Raw genomic sequence first — 8,365 nt, 5'->3', positions numbered from 1 at the left:
ATGTAGAACAACAGTTGAAATATCCAAACCCACCCTTGAGTTCCTTGGGGCAACTAGTCGGTGACACAAGGTCACACAGGGTCTGACATTCGTGGCTCACATTTCCTGCCTTTGGGACTCCCAAAGCCTGATAGTTCTTGGCACTCAACAACAAAAAGCAAGAATAATATTTTAAGTCTTCCAATGAAAAGTCTGAGTTCATAGCTATTAGTCTTATTCTAAGAACCAATTCCTAGGAAACTGGACTAAGCATAAATTACAGAGTTCTTGGATCAGCCCAAGATTTTTTTCTCACGTAAGCCACAAGTACTCCACCCTCCTTCCTCCTTCTTGCATCTTGGAGGCAGGGCTGAGCCTCATGTTTTGCAACCACCTCCTCAGTGTGGAGCCAGGGGAAGAGCCCTCTGTTAGGGGACCAGGGCTCCAGTCCAAGCTCCACCAACTCCTGAGTTACCTCCAGGAAGCCACATCTGTTACTGCCCAAGGTGGGTCATCTGCCCACTGCAAGACATGCCAATAGTAAAGAGGCAAGGTAGGAGGAGAGAAAGGGTTTCTTTATTACAGCTTGATAGCAAGAGGGAAGATGGCCAACTCATGTGCAAAAGAACCATCTTACAGAACAAAGACTACAGGCCAGTTACATATGGGGCTGGTCTCCAGGTGGGGAGGTGGCTGGTCTCTGGGTGGAGGTAGACCTCTGGTCCCAGTTCCTGATAGTCCTTTGTTTACTGGATATGCATCAGAGAATGAAGCAATGCCCTACTCCCTGATCATTCAGTTGTCATCATGATGGCTATCAGCATAGGCTCTCTGCCCGGGAGTCATCACATTCCTAAGGAACTCAAAGGAACAAAGTTATCAACTTATAACAGCTGGGAGGGGCCAAAGAATCTACAGAGCATGTCTGGGCTAGTTAATCACAGGTCATTCAAAGTTGCAATATGGTTTCTTTTCTACAATATGGCTTCCCTTGTGTCAACTTTGTGTTGAGCCAGCATCACATCCACTCCCTGGGCCTCAGTTTCCCCATCTAGAAAGGAAAGGTTGCACTAGATCTTTCATGGAAAAAAATCTGTCTACACATTTTTACTGGGGAGTCAGAATTTTTCCCATATAACTAAAAATTAATTTTAAGTGTTTGGAAGCCACTGGAATAAATAATCTTCAAGGCTGTAGCCAGACCTAATTTCTCTAGAATTTCTAAAGTCTCTAGACTTCTCCAAGCTCAAAAGTGGAGGCAGAGCAGGGAAGAGAGAGGTGGACTTCTTTGTGCAGCCAGCTTCCCACAGCAATCCCTGGCCATTGCCCTCTCTCATAAAAAGGAGTGTACCTCACACATGTCACCCAGCTCCTGAGCTCAATGCTGGTGGCAGGGGCAGCTGGCTGCTGCTGCAGTAAGTGGGACTCCTGTGCTAAGGACGCAGAAGGAGGGTGGGAGGGGAGTAGGACGACCACGGAGGAGGGGTTCTTGCCCAGCCCTGGAGCTCTGTCCCACTCTGGAGAACAGACCCCTCCAGGAGAGATGGAGAAGGGAAGGAGGAAGGGGCAGGAGCTGACATCTATCCTTTTTACAGATAAGAAAAATGAGGAACAGGGAGAGGAAGCATGGTAGCCTCATGCATCAAGTGGTGGACCCAAAGAGCCAATTCTGTGGGCGGTGGGGTGAGCTGGAGCATCAGGACCATGACCCCGGTGGGCAGTCAGGGTCACGTGTACTCAGCTATTTCTGCTTCAAGAAGACTAATCAGGATTCTTTTTCTGGGATGTGGGAAATAAAGGAGGTGGTTGAGAATAATCAAAACAACCTTTGGAATGTGTGCAAAGGAATTGAATGTCTGTTCTGGGCCAGGGGCTTCCTCCTATGGTCTTTTCTTTAATCCTCACAACTTCTTCCTCTTTATATCTGGTAGGAAGAGCAGACGTGATCGGGCTTAGAGAGGGTCAATGGGCTGCCAGGGAGGGCAGAGATCCACTCAAGACCAGCCCTTCTCACTCACAGGTCTCAGCCCCATCATGTGGCTCACTGGCCACATTTGCTAAACAGTTAATTGTCCCACATGAGTTCCTTGAGCACAAGACCATTTGTTGGTCACCCTCTCCCTGTTGTCCCTGATCCAGTGCTGGGTACAGAAGAGATGCTCAGAATCAGAGCATGAGTGTCTTCCAGCCCATTGTAAAATATCTGAAGCCGGTGTCATAAACTTGTCTTTGTCTTGTCAAGTTTTTTACCTGTATGCTCCTGAGTGCCAGAATTGCTCCCAACAGTCTTTCCTTTTAGCAGGAAATTATACTTCACTGGAGTCCTAGGAAAAAAATCACTGTGCTAGGAGTCCACTACTGGAGTAACCACAAACCCTCTGTGTGCCTCAGTTTCCCCACCTGTGCCATGAAGGGTTCCCCTGGTGAGCCTTAAGTCCTCTTCAGGGCCTAAGGACTCTGACCCTTTTATGAGTGGGGCTCCCCCCGATCCATCCCTGGAACAGGGACCAGGAGGATTTCCTTTCTAGGCTTGCTGTCCGGAAACTGCCCCACACATAACTTGTCTCTGTGGTCCTTCCTGCTTTTCTACTTAAAAATAGTCTCTGCTCGGCTTTGACCAGATCAAAGGGACACATGCTGCTGGAACTTGCTGGCCAGAGGCTGTCACTGTTAATTCTTGCCTGCTGGATGCAAGTGAATGATACCAGGTTCTGTAGATAGAATGAATAAGGAATATAAGTTCTGTGAGGGAAGGAACCATGTCTCCTTGATCATTGATTTATCTCTCAAATGGCATAGAATATTTATTGAAGGAACGCAGGAGTGGAATAGCAAATGAGTGGAGATGGGTCCTGCCTACCTAGAGGTGACAGGTGGGTTAGCTGGGGAGAGAAGAGGTGCACGTACAAAAAGGTAAATAATGACTCAAGGACCGAGTCTCTGTACAAAGCAATGGTATAAAACATTGCAAGACAGCACGTTCAGGCCAAACTTGTGGTGCAGACAGTAAGGGCTGCAGGAACATAGTGTAACTCTGGACTGGGGACAGCAGGAAGGGCCTCTGGAGGAGGTGGACTTTGGGCTGGGCCTTGAGGGATGAGCCCGGTTTGTTGGGTGGAGAGCTCCCAGAAGCTTGCCCCACAGAAGAAGAGCCATTCCTGCAAAGGCTCTGTGTTGGGAATGAGCAAGTCCCGCTCAAGCTCTCCAGCAGAGGGTGCACCTAATTCCAGGACTAGTGGGGCTCAGAGCATCCTGGTCCAGGCTCTGCCCCTCAGTTTGTCTGTCTGATAAACAGAGGCTCAGGATGTCAACCCAAGGGGGTCTTGTCGGGATTTCCTGGGATATGTTTGCACAAGCATTTTGCAATGTGAGAGATGTTCTGCAAATGCTAATGCTCACCGTGACCCCAGGGCTTCCTACAAAACCTGTTCCTCGAGGCAGGCATGGTGTTTGCGCTCTCCACATTTCCTCAAGCTGAGGGACAGCCACTCAAGGCCCAGGAAACTGACAAGGACCAAATCAGCAGCCACTGGTGGAGCCATTAGTATGGCCGAGCCCAACAGGGGACACACGAGGAAGAAGACGTGTCCTAGCCTTCCAGGGCTTAAATAGGAGATAAGAAAAGCTGGTCAAAACTCACTATCCTCTGAAGTTTTATGTATCAGTTCAAAATGATAATAGAACTTTCTGGGATGGTATAGGGTGAACTTAACTACCCTGTTTTTCATGAGGAAGTTGTTTCAATCCCAGAAGGGGTTTAGACTGTACTTCATCTCATTAGAATGAAAACACAGGGGCCCGCCTCATGGCCGAGTGGTTAAATTCGTGCCCTCCGCTTTGGAGACCCAGGGTTTCGCCAGTTCAGATCCTGGGCGCGGACATGGCACCACTCGTCAGGCCACGCTGAAGCGGCATCTCACATAGCGCGACTAGAAGGACCCACAACTAACAAATATACAACTCTGTACTAGGGGGCTTTGGGGGAAGAAGGAGGAAGAAAAACACAACTAGGAATAGATGTTAGCGGAGGGCCAATCTTTTTTTTTTTTTTTTTTTAAAGCAGAAGTTCTTAATTAAAAAAAAAAATGCAGGATGTATCAATAAGCCAGGGCACTGGGGAGCGGACAGGGAGTTAGAAGGGAAACCAGGAGAGGGTGGGGTCCTGGAAGCCAAGTGAAGACGGTGATTCAAGAAGGAAAGAGTACTCACCTTCGTCGAATGCCACTGCGGATGGAGAAGGACCACTCTGCTTGGCCATGAGGAGATAACTGGTAATCTTATTGAGAAAGGTTTCTTTGGGGGATAGAAGTCTGATTGGAGCGGGTTTCCAAAAACATAAATAAAAAGTGAAACTGAATATAGGCAGCTCTTTCAGGAAGTTTTGCTATTAAGGAGATGATGGGCAACAGTCAGAGAAAGAACGATCCAGCGGGGAAGGGGAAAATGATGCAGAAACAAGGAGATAATTGCAGGTCACCATCCTTGAGCGGGTGAGGGAACGCCGGCTCCGGGGAAAGGCGGCAGGGCTGGCGCAGCGAGAAGCACAGGCAGGGGCGCATTGTCTTCCCGGCCGTTTGTCCACTTCCTGACTCGTCCTGGCAGAGGAGAGTGGCCATAGCAGTGTCTCCACCCTATAGCAACAGGGGCAATTCATGGGCTACAGACTCAGGAGTTAAAATCAGGCGCCCAAATCAACAAATAATCTGCCGTAGGGCTAGGGTGAAAACGCGTCATGCCTCTGACAAAAAAACGTAGAAAAAAGCACTTAATTCCCAGAACAACCAATTGGGAGCATGGCTATATAAAAGAAGCTCTGTGCCCCCGCTACAGTAAAAGATACCCCACTTCACCCAAGAAATGGGGAGAAGAGGATTTCATGCTTTTTCCTTCTATGATCATGTCTCAATTCACTGCGAATCAGACAAAACCAAATAAAAACTGCAAGATATTTTTTATCTAATGGACATAGATTTTAAAGGATAATCCTTTATTCACAAGTGTTTGATGAAACAGGCATTCTCTTAAAACATGGGTGGAAGTAAAGATTGGTTCGAGATTTTTGGGAAGCAATATGGCTATATCAAAAGACTTAGGAAGGGCCGGCCCTGTGGCCGAGTGGTTAAGTTCATGCACTCCGCTTTGGAGGCTCAGGGTTTCACCAGTTCGGATCCTGGGGACAGACATGGCACTGCTCATCAAGCCATGCTGAGGTGGCGTCCCACACAACACAACCAAAGGGACCTACAACCAGAATATACAACTATGTACTGGGGGCTTTGGGGAGGAGAAGAAGAAAGAAGACTGGCAATAGATGTTAGCTCAGGGACCATCTTTAAAAAAAGACTTAGAAAAGTTTATCCTTTTGGGGGCTCAGTAATTTCTCCTCTGGGAATCTAATTGAGAGAAACCCCCAGAAACTTGGATAAAGATTTAATCCAACATTTCTCACAAACTTGTTTATGATAAAGGAATAAATATAAGAGAATTCAACGTCTAAATATAGAAGACTAGTTTACAGCATTTTGACATATTCATACTTAATACAGAGAAATGCTTAAAATACGTTGGTAAGTGAAGAAGAGTTACAAAATTATTCAAAGGGAATTATTCAATGCTATCTTAGGGATTGTATATTCATTCTTCAACTATGTATAGTCTAAAAATTACCCTACTTATTGAATTATTTTAAAATTTTAATAATAATATTTTTCTCCATATCTTTAATTGAGTTTTCTTCACAACAACTGGAGTTGGTTTCATTTCCGTCCATTTTTATTTCTTAAGTTCTGTTTTAATGGATATTTTTCTTTCCTTTCTCTCTTTGAGGATTCTAAATATGCCTAAAGTCTATTTTCAGTTCTTACAGAATGAATTCTCCCTATTATTGTTTTTATTGGCTGTCTTTCTTAGCATTGGTTCTTTTTTGGGTCTTTTGGAATACCAGAATGCTGGCTCATCCTGAATGGGGTCTGTGTGCGTGTGCGTGTGCACGTGTGCATGTGTGTTCATGTTCAGCCCTTCTCTTGTACCTTTGCTGTTGCTTCCACCCAGCTTCCTGGACCCCCTGTTTAATATTGGCCTTGTTTTAGTGGCTTGGAGCTCCTGTCCATGACAGTCTGAGGATATTGTGGGTCCAGCCACAAAGCAACAGTTGGCCTGGTCCAGCTCTTGGCTACGAGGCTCTGTCAACTTCTCCTTTTCTCCTAAGTGCAAAATATAAATCCTAGTGCAGGCAATGGTCAACCACAGCTTTCTTCAGCTCTCTCCCATGAGCAGAGGCGTCCCCAGCCCAGGGCTTCACAGCACCTCTCAGCAGCAGGACTCCAAGAAGTCTCTGCTGGCCTCTGGACCCAGAGTGGGACAGGACCTGAGCTTCCGTTTCACTTGCCATTTCACGTTTCTGCTTCATCTCTGGTCAACAGATTATCTTATTTTTGAGAGAAGCTGGTCTTTTAAATTTTTAAAAATATTATATCTGTCATTGCTTTGTGTGTGTATAGATGAGGAGACCTCAAAGAGTGAATGTAGTGCCATCTTAACCAGAAGTCCCAAGTTGCTGTTTCTTACTTTTCTGACTTGTGCTGGTGCGTGTGAAGGAGACATCATTAGCATTGGTGCTGACATTTGCTGACTGCACTGCTTACTCCACTCCCAGTTATTTTTATATGTGCTCTCATCCTCAGGAGTCTTTGCGTGTGTGTGTGTGTGTGTGTGTGTGTGTGAGGAAGATTGGCTCTGAGCCAACATCTGTGGCCAATCTTCTTCTCTCTTTTTTTTTCCTCCCCAAAGCCCCAGTACATAGTTACATATCCCAGTTGTAAGTCCTTCCAGTTCTTCTATGTGGGACACCACCACAGCATGGCTTGATGAGCAGTGTGTAGGTCCATGTCCAGGATCTGAACCAGCGAACCCCAGGCTGCCAAGCAGAGCGTGTGAACTTAACCACTCGCCATGGCCAGCCCCCTCTACTCCCAGTTTTCTCTAGGCATTTCCCACAGGGGGCACTCGGCTCTCTCACATGTCAAATCCGGCCACTCTCGTGCTCCTGGAGCTGTCTACCACCTAGCAGCCATTTGAGGACATCTCTTCCCACTGCACCAGAGCTGATGTCCTTTTGGAAAGCCCCTCCCAGTGCAGGGGTGATCTCATGGGCCTCCAGATATTCAAGACGCCCAAGCCCAAAAGTACCAGAGCTGCCTGAATTCCCTGCGAACGTGCAGAGGATGCCCCTCTCTATTCCGAGAGCTCAGACCGGAGCTCAAGGGCAGAGCTGAAGAACAGACCAGGGCTGTCCTCTCTTTCTTCCCAGGTATTGCCCCAAGCCGGCCACTTCCACTGCTCTCCTCTGGGGCCCCTTTCCCGCAGGGACGCCAGCTCGCGCGATGAGTTCATCAGACACAGCCCCACTCTGGGCTACCTTCTGCATGTGACTGGAAAGGAACACTCAATTTTAGCAGTGATTTCATCTGGGTGGGTGCATTACACTGACTTAAAAAATTTTTGGTATGTTTTTAGGTATTTTTCTTATTTTGTATAATTAATAACTTTTGTAATCATATGAAAATGTTATTGTGAAAAAAGTCTGTCTTTTCAAAATGTTTGTTAGAAGGAAGACAGCTTTAAAAATAATTGTTCACAATGTTTATCTTCCTTTTTAAAACTTGCATTTCGTCCAGAACCAGGATATGAACTAGATGTTTGTCAGAACTTTGGCAAGCATCTGATCCTCTCGCTCTGCTGCTTAACATTTTCCCCTTGCTCTCCGGCTTGCAGGGCAAAGTCCTAGCTCGTTATCTGGCCCCTCCCAGATCCTTCATGATCGACTCCTGCTCCCCTCTCCAGTTCTGCTTTCACGCTTGTCCCTCCCCATGTAATTGTTTAGCTGTACCTGAACTGCTGATAGTTCCCTGAACGCAGAATGTATTCCCATCTTCATGATTTTGTATTTGATCTTCCAGCTGCCCAGAATCTCCTTTTCCTTTTCCACCTAGAAAACTCCTATTCATACTCTAAAACCCATCTCACATCAGTCATGCCCACTGGGAAGTCCCTCCAACACTCTCTTTTTGGCACTCTCTCTCCAACCCATATGTACCTCTGTATCTGAGTTTATTCTGCTGGATTGTTCTACCCATCTCTGTATACCCAGACAGTGGTACTGGTAAGTATTTCATAAATATTTGTTGAAGGGTTGCTGTTAGTGCTGTCTAGTCAATTCTGACTCCTAGTGACCCTGCGTACAGCAGAACAGAACCGTGCCTGGTCATTTTGCGCCGTCTTCTCACCTTCTGATGCTATATCAGACAGTGCTCTGCTGTTATTCATAGGGTTTTCATGGTCAACATTCCAGAAGTGGGTGGCCAGGTCCTTCTTCCTAGTCTGTCTC

General features: G+C 46.6%; 1 long non-coding RNA gene across 1 annotated transcript; it reads right to left on the bottom strand.

Moving 5' to 3' along the window:
- Positions 1 to 533: 533 nt before the first annotated feature.
- Positions 534 to 4,719, bottom strand: LOC102150027 (uncharacterized). The gene is made up of 3 exons (XR_288971.4): positions 4,189 to 4,719; positions 2,230 to 2,303; positions 534 to 832 (listed from the first exon to the last, which is right to left on the bottom strand). It is a non-coding gene; the product is annotated as an uncharacterized lncRNA (long non-coding RNA).
- Between the last annotated feature and the right edge of the window lie 3,646 nt (positions 4,720 to 8,365).

The sequence above is a fragment of the Equus caballus genome, chromosome 1, assembly GCF_041296265.1.
Source record: "Equus caballus isolate H_3958 breed thoroughbred chromosome 1, TB-T2T, whole genome shotgun sequence".
Taxonomy (NCBI): Eukaryota; Metazoa; Chordata; class Mammalia; order Perissodactyla; family Equidae; genus Equus; species Equus caballus.
Note: the sequence above shows the minus strand (reverse complement) of the source record. Positions and strands in the feature narration are given on the sequence as shown.